The sequence below is a fragment of the Papio anubis genome, chromosome 6 (assembly GCF_008728515.1).
Source record: "Papio anubis isolate 15944 chromosome 6, Panubis1.0, whole genome shotgun sequence".
In the NCBI taxonomy this organism is placed as follows: domain Eukaryota; kingdom Metazoa; phylum Chordata; class Mammalia; order Primates; family Cercopithecidae; genus Papio; species Papio anubis.
The window spans coordinates 43,569,094-43,581,924 of record NC_044981.1 but is presented as its reverse complement, the minus strand read 5'-3'; the positions used below and the strand labels follow the sequence as shown (position 1 = coordinate 43,581,924).

Genomic DNA, 12,831 nt, shown 5'->3' with positions numbered 1-12,831 from the left:
AGAAACTGTTTCCAATCCTATGCTTATTAAAAGTGGCCAACTGTGTTACATATAACTTGGGACATCAAGGAACGTGGAGTTATTAATGACTTTCCAATAAAAATAAAATCAATTGTGCTATTCCTCTGTTAAAAAAGGGGTCTCAAAGGTAAGGCTCTTGGTTTGTTTCACAAATAAATTTTACTGGAAAGAGTGTTGTTTTCTTTGGTGGTGAGGACTTCCTCTTTGATTTTTCTAAGCTTTGACCAGTGAAAATGTCTTTGGGTGGTCTTTTGGCCTTGGGGATTGATACAGAAATCCTACTTTACCTTTTCAAATAAATAACGACTACAGTTCTCCTTATTCAGACCCCATCTTATGGTTTCCTCTATAGATTTGGTCAAATGAATAGGATTGGCTCGTGAACTTCCTTGAGGGTTGGTTTTTTAATAAGGGAGCCATGTTTCTCTGAAATCTTGGATTGATGAGAACATTAACATTTTTTATTAGTTGAACTGAAATGGACCTGAAATATATTCACATCAAAAATTATATTTTTCATTTTAGAGACTATCTTAAAGGTTTTGTTTTATATTTAAAACTTTGAACTTTGTGATTTATGAACATGGTAAGGAGAAAAATAACACTAAGTGATACATTAATTATCTGAAACATTTTATTTTACTTACTAGGGTTTCTCACTCATAAAAGTTGCTTTTGCCCGATATAATTTTATTTGTTTGGTAAATAAGACAAATGATCTCTCACATTTTATTTCATTTTTTTTAAAGTTCTTTCTAAGAAAGGGCCAATGGGCTGGATCTGGTGGCTCATGCCTGTAATCCCAGCACTTTGAGAGGCCAGTGCAGGAGGTTCACTTGAGCCCATGAGTTCAAGACCACCCTGGGCAACATAGACCTCATCTCTAGCAAACAAAACAAAACAAAAACAACAAAAATCCAGAAAGAAAAGTGCTAGTGATATTTCCACCTTAAAGGTTCATTATACAATCAATACTTTTTCTACCTATTTTAAAGAACAAAAAGTCTGTAATGATGTGAACTCAAATTACCTATAAAAAATGAATACCATCATTTAAGGGTGGTAAGTGCTGAGGTACACAATGAATACAGTAGAGGTAAGAACCAGCATTTGCTGAGAGTTTTTTTTTTTTTTTAATCATGAAATGATGTTGAATTATGTTGAATGATTTTTCAGCATCAATTTATATGATCATATAAATATCTTTAGTCTGTAGACATGGTGGATTACATTGATTGATTTACAAACGTTGTAACAGGCTTGCATGCCTGAAATAAATTCCACTGGTTATTGTATATACAGTGGTCTCTCCTTATCTGTGCGGGATACATTCCAAGACCCCCAGTGGATGCATTAAACCCCAAATAGTACCAAACCTGATAGCTATAAATTAGAACACATTTCTGTTCATGTCTTCCACAAATTTAATGCCTTTTCCACCTTCACTAAGCACTTATCATGCATTGTGGCCAACGTTTGCAGTTTGAGGCGGAACAGCAAAACTAGCAAGAAAATCTTTTTCCTTTTTCCCAATTTCATGTATTGAAGATTCGTTCTTACTATAGGTCTTAGCAATCTCAGCATAAGATTTCTTTCCTTTCCTTGTTAAATCAAGAAGTTTTACCTTTCCAATTTAAGCAACCACTTTATGGCTTCTCTTTGGCAAGTTGGAATTGCCAGCATTGCTCTTGCCCTTTGGGGTCATTATTAAATAAAATAAGGATGACTTGAACACAACCACTGTGATGCTGTCACAGTTGAGCTGATAGAACTTAGAAGGCAGCAAAGTGACTAATGGGCAGGTAGCCTGTAGAAGTGTGTACATGCTTAACAAAGGGGTGATTCATGTCCTGGGTGGGCCAGAGTGAGATTTCATCATGCTACCCAGAATAGTGTGCAATTTAAAACTTATGAATTGTTTATTTCTAGAATTTTCCATGTAATATTTTCTGACCACAGTTGACAGTAGATAACTGAAACCTCAGAAAGTGAAACCATGGTAAGGGGGATCTGCTGTAATTATTTTTCTATATTTCTGGACTTGATTTGCTAATATTTTGTTGATGATTTTGCATCTAAGTTCATGATAAATATTGGTCTGTCATTTTCTATTTTGTACTTTCCTTTGGTTTTGTTGTGCCTTGGTCTTTTTGTACTGTAGTATTTTAGTATAAGAGTAATAATAGTCATAAAATCAGGTGTTTCCCCTCATCCTTTATTTTCTGGAACAGATTTTGTAAAATTGATGTGTTTGGGAGGAAAATTGTCTTTTCCTCACTCATCTTAGGTTCATGGCTGAGGCTGGTATAAAAAAGATTGACAAGAGAAAAGATACATTTATATAATAGAAGTTTTACATGACACACAGCCCTCATAAGGGAAAGGAACCTGAAGAAAGAGGTGAATGTGTGTGGGTTGTCTTTTTTTTTTTTTTTTTTTTGAGACAGAGTTTTGCCCTTGTCGCCCAGGCTGGAGTGCAATGGCACAATCTCGGCTCATTGCAACCTCCACCTCCTGGGTTCAAGTGATTCAAATTCCTGCCTTAGCCTCCTGAGTAGCTGAGATTACAAGCACCCGCCACCCGGCCCAGCTAATTTTTGTATTTTTAGTAGAGACGGGGTTTCGCCATATTGACCAGGCTGGTCCCGAACTCCTGACCTCAGGTAATCCACCTGCCTCCGCCTCCCAAAGTGTTGGGATTATAGGCACGAGCCACTGCATCTGGCCGTCTTTTTTTTTTTTTTTTTTAAGGAGAAAAAGTGTCACCATGTTGCCCAGGTTGGACTCCTGGGCTCAAGGTATCTACTGGCCACAGCCTTCCAAGTAGTTGGAGCTACAGGGGTGCACACTGTGCGCCTGGCCTAAACCTGTGTACTTTTAGTGCCACGTTTGATGAAGAAGTGGATAGTGTGTGTATGACTGGATTAAAAAGTATGACCTAATGGTAGTAAACCGGAGGGAACATAGCAAGGTGTTATTCTCTGTGACCCTAAATCATCAGAGATCAGGATGTTCCTTTCCTCTGAGTATGGGAAGGACACCTCTCAAACAAGGATCTTATGGCTTGCTTCGCGGGAATGTTAGAAAATCTTTTCTAGATTTTATGACCTGGGTCAGGGGAGAAGAGCTGGAGAAAGGTAAGAGTGATCTACCTGCTTCTGAGATTTTCTCAAATTTTTCCAGCTTAAAATATTTTGGAGGAGTAAGTACTGAACCTTATTAGATGTTAATTCTACTTTAAATCTGGTAGAAATGTGGTAGAATTTTCCTGTGAAACCATCTGAGCCTGGAGATTTTCTCTCTCATCTCCACTCTAACATTGATCCAGAGAGTTCATTTCGGCTATTATATTTTTCAGTTGTATAATTTCTATTTGATTATTTTTTAAATTGTGTTTCTTTGCTGAGATTTTCCATGTTTTGAGAGAATTTTGAAGGTTTTTTGAAACATGTCTTTGATGGTTACTTTAAAATCCTGTCATATAATTTAAACATTTGATTCATCTTAGTTTTGACGTCTGTTGGTTGTTTTTTCTCATTCATATTATGATTTCCTGGTTCTTGGGATGACACTGATTTCTGGATATTATGAGGCTTTGGATGTGTTTTTTTTGTTGAAGTGTAACATGAGGGCTGGGTGAGTATATACTCACCTTCCCACTGCCTGCCCTTTCTCCCAGTACCACTACAGCAAAATGGGACACTGACTTACATTGCCTTTGCAGATAGGATGTGGATGTTCACCTCCTCAGCCCACTGACGCCTTCTTGCTAAAGTGGTCTACCTCCCTTCCTGTTTACCTCTGGTTTCAGTTTAAGATCGGTCCCCTGCTGAGCCCACTGCTACCAGGAGTAGGAGGGTGAAGTGGAGTGCCCACCAGCTCTGCATTCCTTCACCTTCTTTGGCTTCATTGGTGCAGAGTGGGTTGCGACTCTGCTTCCCTCTGGGCTCTGTTGATCCTGATGGGTGGAGTGGAGAATAGGAGTGCTGAGTAGCCCTACTTGACACTGCCTCTTCAGTCTATCAGCATGAAATAAATACATAGAGACAAGTCTCCAAGCAAAGATTTTATTTGGAAATAATATAGAAGAATTGCAGTTCAGGACACACAAACTTTGGTACCCCCTAGGTGTGTCTGAAGAACAAAGGAAAAGTCTGGGACTTTATTGGGGTAACAGAGGAAGCTTATGTAATTTGTTTTGCAGGTTCATTGGTGTTGGCAGTGTCTTGCAGGGGCTGGTGAATTCTGATTGGCGAGTGGCAGTTTCTAGGTGAAATCTGTAAGCTTAAAGTCATGGCAGGCTATTGAGATTTTTGGATTGGGCTTGTGAGATAGTTGCTAGAATGTTTTTCCCTAGGACTGCTCTCACTCTATTTTTGTTGGGTATGAGAAAAAAATCTCCTTTGAGGCCGGGCGCGGTGGCTCAAGCCTGTAATCCCAGCACTTTGGGAGGCCGAGACGGGCGGATCACGAGGTCAGGAGATCGAGACCATCCTGGCTAACACGGTGAAACCCTGTCTCTACTAAAGATACAAAAAACTAGCCGGGCGAGGTGGCGGGCGCCTGTAGTCCCAGCTACTCGGGAGGCTGAGACAGGAGAATGGTGTAAACCCGGGAGGCGGAGCTTGCAGTGAGCTGAGATCCGGCCACTGCACTCCAGCCTGGGCGACAGAGCGAGACTCCGTCTCAAAAAAAAAAAAAATAAAATAAAAAAAATAAAAAAATAAAAAATAAATAAAAATCTCCTTTGCATAATCAGTTTTCACAGGTCTCTTTGCTTCTGGGTAGGTATGGAGACCCAGCTTCCATTGGGCATCAGTGACACCAGGGGTAGGAGGAAAGTGGAATACGAATTAGCCCCCACTTGTACAGTCTCCTTGTTGTTATCTGGTAGTTCAGGCTCAACTCCTTCCTGTGTCCCACTAACAACAGACATAGTGGCAATTAACTGTGCTTTGGATTTCCTTCTTAATAAAGTCTCCTTGCTGCTGGGTCAGGATGGAGGCCTGGCTTGCTGCTACGCCCTGTAGACACTAACCAGTTGGAGGAATGCGATCCACAGAGGGGAGTAAAGTCAGTTCCTCCTGCTTCTGCCCCAGTGAAAATACCCTCAGTCTATCTGGTAGATGATGGAAAATTAGCCTGCCAAACTTCCTGATTGACTACTGTTGGGTAAGTTAGGCTGCCTGCAAGGATGGAATAGTTTAGAGGTTTTTGGAGTGGAAATTTTAACGTACCATTTGGCCTGCTGAAAGTGGGTGGTAAAGCTGTTTTTCAATTGATGATTGGCTGAAGTCAGGCAGATACTGCCAAAAATGTTTTTTTGTTGTTTGCACACCCTTTTTCTGATCATTCCTTTGCTGGTTAGAAAAAAGCTTTCTTGGAGCTTTTTTTTTTTTTCCTCTGCCTCTTGGTGGTTCTACATCGGAGTCTTCTGTATCACCCTGTTCGGGATATATGGGAGGCAATAAGGAGACGCAGGGGACTCATTGCCATGTTATTTATCAAATTGTGAGTTCCCTAGGCAGCCAGCCTTCTTTTTTCCTACCTTTCAGCAATGTCTTGTGTTTTTCTTGTGTTGTGTTTTGGGTTTTTTAGTTGTAAGAGGAACGACCTGGGAGCTCTGGGGCTTTCCATATTGATGCAACCAGAGATCCTTCAAAATACTGTTTTTGTTCACATAGGAGCACTCAAAAATAAAATTAAATCTCATTATTATAGTGGAGTAATATTTGGTGAGAAATTTTTCCATGAAGATTTTCATCAATTTGTACATCGGGCTGTGATCCACTATTACCATTTCCCCTGTTAGAATAACAGGATTATTTTCCTATAAAAAAAAAAGGAGTGCTTTGTCTTTTAATGTGGTAAAATATATATAACACAAAATTTATAATTTAGCCATTTTTAAGCATACAATTTAGAGGCATTAATTACATTCATGATGTTGTGCAATCATCATACTGTTTCTAAAACTTAAAAAAATTTATGGACTTTTTTTAAAGAAGTTTTAAGTTTACAGAAAAATGTAAAGGAAGTATAGAGTGTTTCCATGTACTCTCTCCTTCCCCTACTTATTAACGTTTTGCATTAGTGTGATGTGTTTGTTAAAACTGATGAACCAAATACATCCTCTATGTTCTGACAAATATATGACATGTATCCACCATTACAGTATCATACAAAATAGTTTCACTGTGCTAAAAATTCTTTGCGTCTACCTGTTCATCCCTTCGTCTTTCGCTTCCTCATCCCCCACCAACCCCTAACAACCAATGATCTTTTTACCGTCTCCATCGTTTTGCTTTTTTCACAATGTTGTATCAGAATCCTACACTAGGTAGCCTTTTCAGATTGCTTCTTTGACTTAGCAAGGTACATTTAAGGTTCCTCTGTGTCTTTGCGGCTTAATTGTTCATTGCTTTTTGTTACTGAATATTTTCCAAAGCACTTTCTTTATACTTGGTATGATTTGAATGTGTGTCCTCTCCAAATCTTGTTGAAATGTGATCCCCAGTGTTGGAAATGGGGCCTAGCAGGAGTTGTTGATCATGGGATGGGATCCCTCATGAATGGCTTGGTACCATCCACTTGGTGATGAGTGAGTTCTTACTCTGAGTTCACGCAAGATCTGATTGTTTAAAAGCTTGTGGGACCTTTTTCTTTTCTCTTTTGCTCCCTCTCTTGTGATGCACCTGCTCCCACTTTACCTTCTGCTATGAGGAAATTTGTTTGTATTTTCATTACAAATTATCTAGTCTCAGTTACTTATGCACGTTACTTATGCAATGTGAAGACGAGCTAACACAATACCTAACAGAAACTCTGTATATATTCCGCAGTTACTTTCCATTCCTCTCTCCCCCCAGCTTTTGATAACCACTAACTTACTTTGTCTCTGTCAATTTGCCCATTCTAGACATTTTATATAAGTGGAGTCATACAATATTTGTCCTTTTGTGTCTGGCTTATTTTACTCAGTACAGTGCCTTCAAGGTTCATTTGTGTTGTAGCATTTATCACTACTTCATTCTTTTTGTGGCTGAATAATATTGTATGCATATACCACCTTTCGTTTATCCATTCACCTTTCCACACTTAGGTTGTTGCCACCTTTTGGCTATTTATTGTGAATAATGCTGCAATGAACATTGATATACAAATACCTGTGTAAGTCTGTCTGCAGTTCTTTGCATATATAACTAGGAGTGGAATTGATGGATCTTATGGTAATTGCATGTTTAACTTTTTGAGGAACAACCCAGCTGTTTTTGACAGTGACTGGACCATTTTGTATTTCCACCAGCAATGTAAGAAGATTCAAGTTCCTCCACAACAGGCCGACACTTGTTATTTTCCTTTTGGTTTAAATAGACATCCTGGTAGGTATGTAGTTGTAGCTCATTGTGTTTCTGTGCCTATGGCTTTTTATGTTCAAAGTAACTATAAGTCATCCAAAAAAGAAATACAGCCTTCCATCCCTGTCCTGTGTAGATAAGAGACTTCATATTAAGCTTTCCTAGGTTAATACCATATAGGAATTACGACTTAAAAATTGAAACCTTTGGCAGTGAACCTAAAACTGCTCTAAAAAAGTGTATTTAAAATAGAAAGGCAGGCCGGGTGCGATGGCTCACGCCTGTAATCCCAGCCCTTTGGGAGGCTGAAGTGGGCAGATCACCTGAGGTCAGAAGTTTGTGATCAGCCTGGCCAGCGTGGCAAAACCCCATCTCTACTAAAAATACAAAAATTAGCCAGGTGTGGGGGCAGGTGCCTGTAATCCCAGCTACCTGAGGGCTTGAGGCATGAGAATCACTTGAACCTGGGAGGCGGAGGTTGCAGTGAGTCGAGATTGCGCCACTGCACTCCAGCCTGGGGTTTAGAGTGAGACTGTCTCGCAAAATAAATAAATAAAAAATGAAAATAAAATAGACACAAATGAGCTATTTCTCTATAAGCTCTATGGGACAGTAACAGCAGTTGTGGCTCCTTCAGAATACTCAACACTGAACACTGGAATTTTGTTACAGGCATCAGCTCCTTCTATTATGAATACCTTTTGAAGACATCAACTCCAGCATCTATAGTGCATAAAAATTTATTAAGGTAAAGTACAATTTAAAAAAAGGAAACGTATTATGATAATGTTCAGAGAAAAAGGATGGACTTAACCACTGTGCCTTGAGAATACAACTAGTATTTATTTTCAAAGCGTAAATTTACTTAGCACTTTCAAAAGCAGTTTTATTAGACAAGATATAGTTTTAAATACCTATCTTGGACCAAGGTGAACAATCAGATTGAGTCATTACTTGGGAGGTACAAAATAAATTCAGTTATATTGGAGATACCTGCTAGGAAGAAATTCCCTTCACCTTCTTCCCAAAGATTCTAAAGTAATTCAAAGGAAATCAATCAGTTTAGCAATAAACTTGATGTTGTCACATGAGAATAACTGGTATCTATAAAGAGAATCTTTGAATCATATAATTACCTGTTTCTTAATATAAGCTTATTTTTAGTATAGTTTAACCAAATTCTAAATATGTTTTCATAAAAGTTTAGGTTCCATAATAAATACATAGCCTAAAAATTACCATTTTTTTAATATCACTTGAGTCTACCTAAGGGCCTAGCACTGTGGTGTGGTTTTCATGTAGGATGCCTTCAAAATCTGTTAGTTTATTTAATAAATTCATGAGTACTGCTGCTAGAGGTAAGAAGGTTAGTCAAAACCAAAACCCCTGCCATTTAGGAGCTGATATGGCTAGGCTTTGTGTCCACACCCGTATCTCATCTTGAATTGTTATCCCCATAATCCCCACCTGTGAAGGGAGAGAACAGGTGGAGGTAATTGAATCATGGAGGCAGTTTTCCCCATGCTGTTCTCATGATCCCCCTTTGCTCAGCACTTCTTCCTGCTGTCTTGTGAAGAAAGTGCCTTTCTTCCCCTTTGCCTTCCACCGTGACTGTAAGTTTCCTGAGGCCTCCCCAGCCATGCTGAACTGTGAATCACTTGAACCTCTTTCCTCTATAAATTACCCAGTCTCAGCCAGTTTTTTTATAGCAGTGTGAGAATGGACTAATACAGCAGTTGAATCTAATAGTAGATTATATGTAAACACACACATCTACAAACATATATGGTATATATACCAATAAACAATTTTTATTAGATGTTAAGTGATATAGTAGGAAGTTCTATGTAAATAAATAATCTACTATTCAGCAAAAATGTGGACAAGGAAGTGACATTTAATCTTTTTTTTTTTTTTTTTTTTTTTTTTTCTCCAGTGATGAGGGCTTACTATCTTGCCCAGGTTGGATTTGAACTCCTGGGCTCAAGTGATCCTCTCATCTTGACCTCCCAAGTAGCTGGGACTGCAGGCGTGAGTTACCATGCCTGGTTTAGAAGACATTTTAGACATTTTAGATGAATCATATGTAAGGAGAGATGAAGATATTTCAGATAGGTATTTCAAAGAATGGCTATTTTTATTTTTATTCTGTACCTAATTCAGTCTAATAAAATTTTCATATATATATGTGCAAAACATTTGGAGAATATAGTTTCAGAACATCAGGAAGATGAGATATAAAAACTTTTTTATAAATGTTCCTCTAAAATAGAGCATTTTACTACAAACTGTATGTTCTTCTTTTAGACTAGTTTGTAAAGGTGCTGTTTTATAGCTTATAAAAGTGAAAGCTGTTTTAAGCAGTTAGCTTTATGCACCATTATGGCTGTTGATGTTCCTGTTGCCCAATTTTTCTCTTACTCATCTCACTTTATGCTCAATGATTCTTAACCTGCCTCATGGTCTGTATCTTAGATTTGGAGCATAGATTATAGATTTGAAAGAAAGAGGTCAGAATCTTTTATAATAATATACTTAAATACCCTTATGTCGTAAGAGAGGTGTCAAACTCCAGAGATGTAAAAGATTAATTTCTTATTTATTTAGAGAAAGGCACTACACTCCTGCTTTATGATTAGAATGTGTCTTTATGCCTGTTAACAAACCTGAGGATCACATCAATGGGTAATCTTGCCTATGATCATGTAGAACGTTAATGGGACAACCCAGATTAAATCTGTTGACTCTTAACCACTGTTCAGTACTTAGCCAAGAAAAGTCTTTTTCAGGTTTCTTCACTTTTTGATATTGAAGCCTAGTTGCTGAAGTGAGCTAGAATGAAAGATTAGAGTCAGGTGGATTCTATTTATCCCTGAATGAAAGAATTACTGGGTCAGATCCCCAAGCAAACCATTGTGGCCACAAACAGATGCACTATTTTCTAGTAACCCTGTGGGCAGCAGGGGCACAAAGGTAAAAAGGCAGAGGGCAGTGACGTGAGTAGAACAATAAAGTAGGTATTGATAGTGCAAAGTGAGCAGTACTGCAAAATTTTTTGATTATACATGTTTGGGGCATCAGTGATGTCTTCCCCTGAAAGAGGACAGTAAAATTCAATTTTGCTATTGGCATGACTTAAAGAAGTGTTAATGTCTCTGAAGCATCTATCTCTTAGACTTTTGAAGTATGTATGTGGCCTTTTCTGCTCTGTGCTGATAAGTTCTCCCCAACACCAAGATTCCAAGTCTCAGTTGACAGAGTATGGTTTACAGTTATTGTTAGATTTAGAACCACTGGAAATAATCAAACTTCTGCATGTACTACAGGTGACAGATGTCAGCGATAAAATCACTTAATGAAAAGTGACTGGCTTTCTTAGGAAAAAGAGATCAGCTCTGGAATTTGGTAAACCTGATTTGATTTAAATCCTGCTCCTATAGTGTGTGACCATGGATAAAGCAGATAATCTCTGTGAACACTAGTTTTGTTTTGTTTTTTTTTGAGACGGAGTCTTGCTCTGTCACCCAGGCTAGAGTGCAGTGGCCGGATCTCAGCTCACTGCAAGCTCCGCCTCCCGGGTTTATGCCATTCTCCTGCCTCAGCCTCCCGAGTAGCTGGGACTACAGGCGCCCGCCACCTCGCTCAGCTAGTTTTTTTGTATTTTTTAGTAGAGACGGGGTTTCACCGTATTAGCCAGGATAGTCTCGATCTCCTGACCTCGTGATCCGCCCGTCTCGGCCTCCCAAAGTGCTGGGATTACAGGCTTGAGCCACCGTGCCCAGCCTAACACTAGTTTTATAGGTTAAATGAGATTATGTTTATAAAGCTTATAGCACAGTGCCTGATATATACTCAGTACCGTGTTAACTGTTTTTATTAATAAAATGAGCTTGTATTTGTAATTGCAAAAATGTAATGGTTACCACATGTTACCTTTGATACTAAGTTTGTGCCTAAAATAGTGGGGAAAATATTCTGTTCAGTTTATATAAGATTTATAATATTTCAAGTAGTAACCATAAATTTAAACCTGTGTGAAGAAACAAGAATTAACATTCTTATTTTGGTGATAGATATTAAAACTGTTTTTTGAAGAAATCCACAAAGAATTTACCAGTAGAGTTCTTAAGTGTGTGGTATCAGGATGTTTAGTGTCTGATTATTTGTATTTACCTTCTCCAGTATTGGAAATCTATATGCTTTGTTTACATCTTTATTTCATCACATATTGAACCTGAGTTTTTGATAAAGGAATTTTTGTTTCATTGATATTTTTCAGATTTTTATCTGTTGAAGGGTAGCCAATATAATTCCTCAACTACTAATTTTTAAAAATATCTGGGCCAGGCACGGTGGCTCACACCTGTAATCCCAGCACTTCGGGAGGCCGAGTTGGGCGGATCACGAGGTCAGGAGTTCATCATAATGGCCAGGAGAACAGCCTGGCCAATATGATGAAACCCCATCTCTACTAAAAATAGAAAAATTAGCTGGGCGCAGTGGTGTGCACCTGTAGTCCCAGCTACTTGGGAGGCTGAGACAGGAGAATCGCTTGAACCTGGGAGGCAGAGGTTGTAGTGAGCCGAGATCACACCACTGCACTCCAACCTGGTTGACAGAGCAGACTCCATCTCAAAAAAAAAAAATCTATCTATCTATCTGTCTATCTATGTTTGAGGATTTATCTTCAGACTTTTTTTCCCCTTTTTTCAGGCACATTACATTTTTATTTAATCATAAATCATCAATTATGTTCCTATTTAATCATAAATCAAGTTGCAGTCCCTGGATTCAAAGAGTTTATGCTCTGAGATGGTCAGGATTGTTACAGATAAATAGAGGATAATGTAAGGATAATATTTTATAGACTATGAAGATAAAATAGGCCTGGGCATGGTGGCTCATGCCTGTAATCCCAGCACTTTGGGGGCCGAGGCGGGCAGATCATGAGGTGAAGAGATCGAGACCATTCTAGCCAACATGGTGAAACCCTGTCTCTACTAAAAGTACAAAAATTAGCTGGGTGTGGTGGCTCATGCCTATAGTCCCAGCTACTCTGGAGGCTGAGGCAGGAGAATCTCTTGAACCCGGGAGATGAAGGTTGCAGTGAGCCAAGATCGTGCCACTGCACTCCAGCCTGGCGACAGAGCAAGATTCTGTCTCAATAAATAAATAAATGACCATATTTCACTGGAATCCCATCACTTTTTAAAAAGCAAGTGGAGGCCAGGCGCAGTGGCTCACGCCTGTAATCCCAGCACTTTGGGAGGCTGAGGTGGCCTGATCACGAGGTCAGGAGTTCAAGACCAGCCTGGCCACTATAGTGAAATGCCGTCTCTACTAAAAATACAAAAATTAGTTGAGTGTGGTGGTGCATGCCTTTAGTCCCAGCTACTCAGGAGGCTGAGGCAGGAGAATTGTTTGAACCTGGGCGGCTGAGGTTGCAGTGAGC

General features: G+C 39.0%; 1 protein-coding gene across 10 annotated transcripts in view; it reads left to right on the top strand.

The window, feature by feature from the left end:
- The window catches only part of SUPT3H (SPT3 homolog, SAGA and STAGA complex component), a 532,460-nt gene that overhangs the window by 178,382 nt on the left and 341,247 nt on the right, over window positions 1-12,831 (top strand). For 2 of the 10 annotated variants that reach the window (XM_021936738.2, XM_021936741.1), the window contains one exon: window positions 8,052-8,127. The exons of the other annotated variants lie outside the window; for them this stretch is intronic. The gene's annotated coding sequence lies outside the window, so the exon portion shown is untranslated. Of the gene's footprint in view, window positions 1-8,051; window positions 8,128-12,831 lie in introns of those variants that run through there. 10 annotated transcript variants of the gene reach the window in all.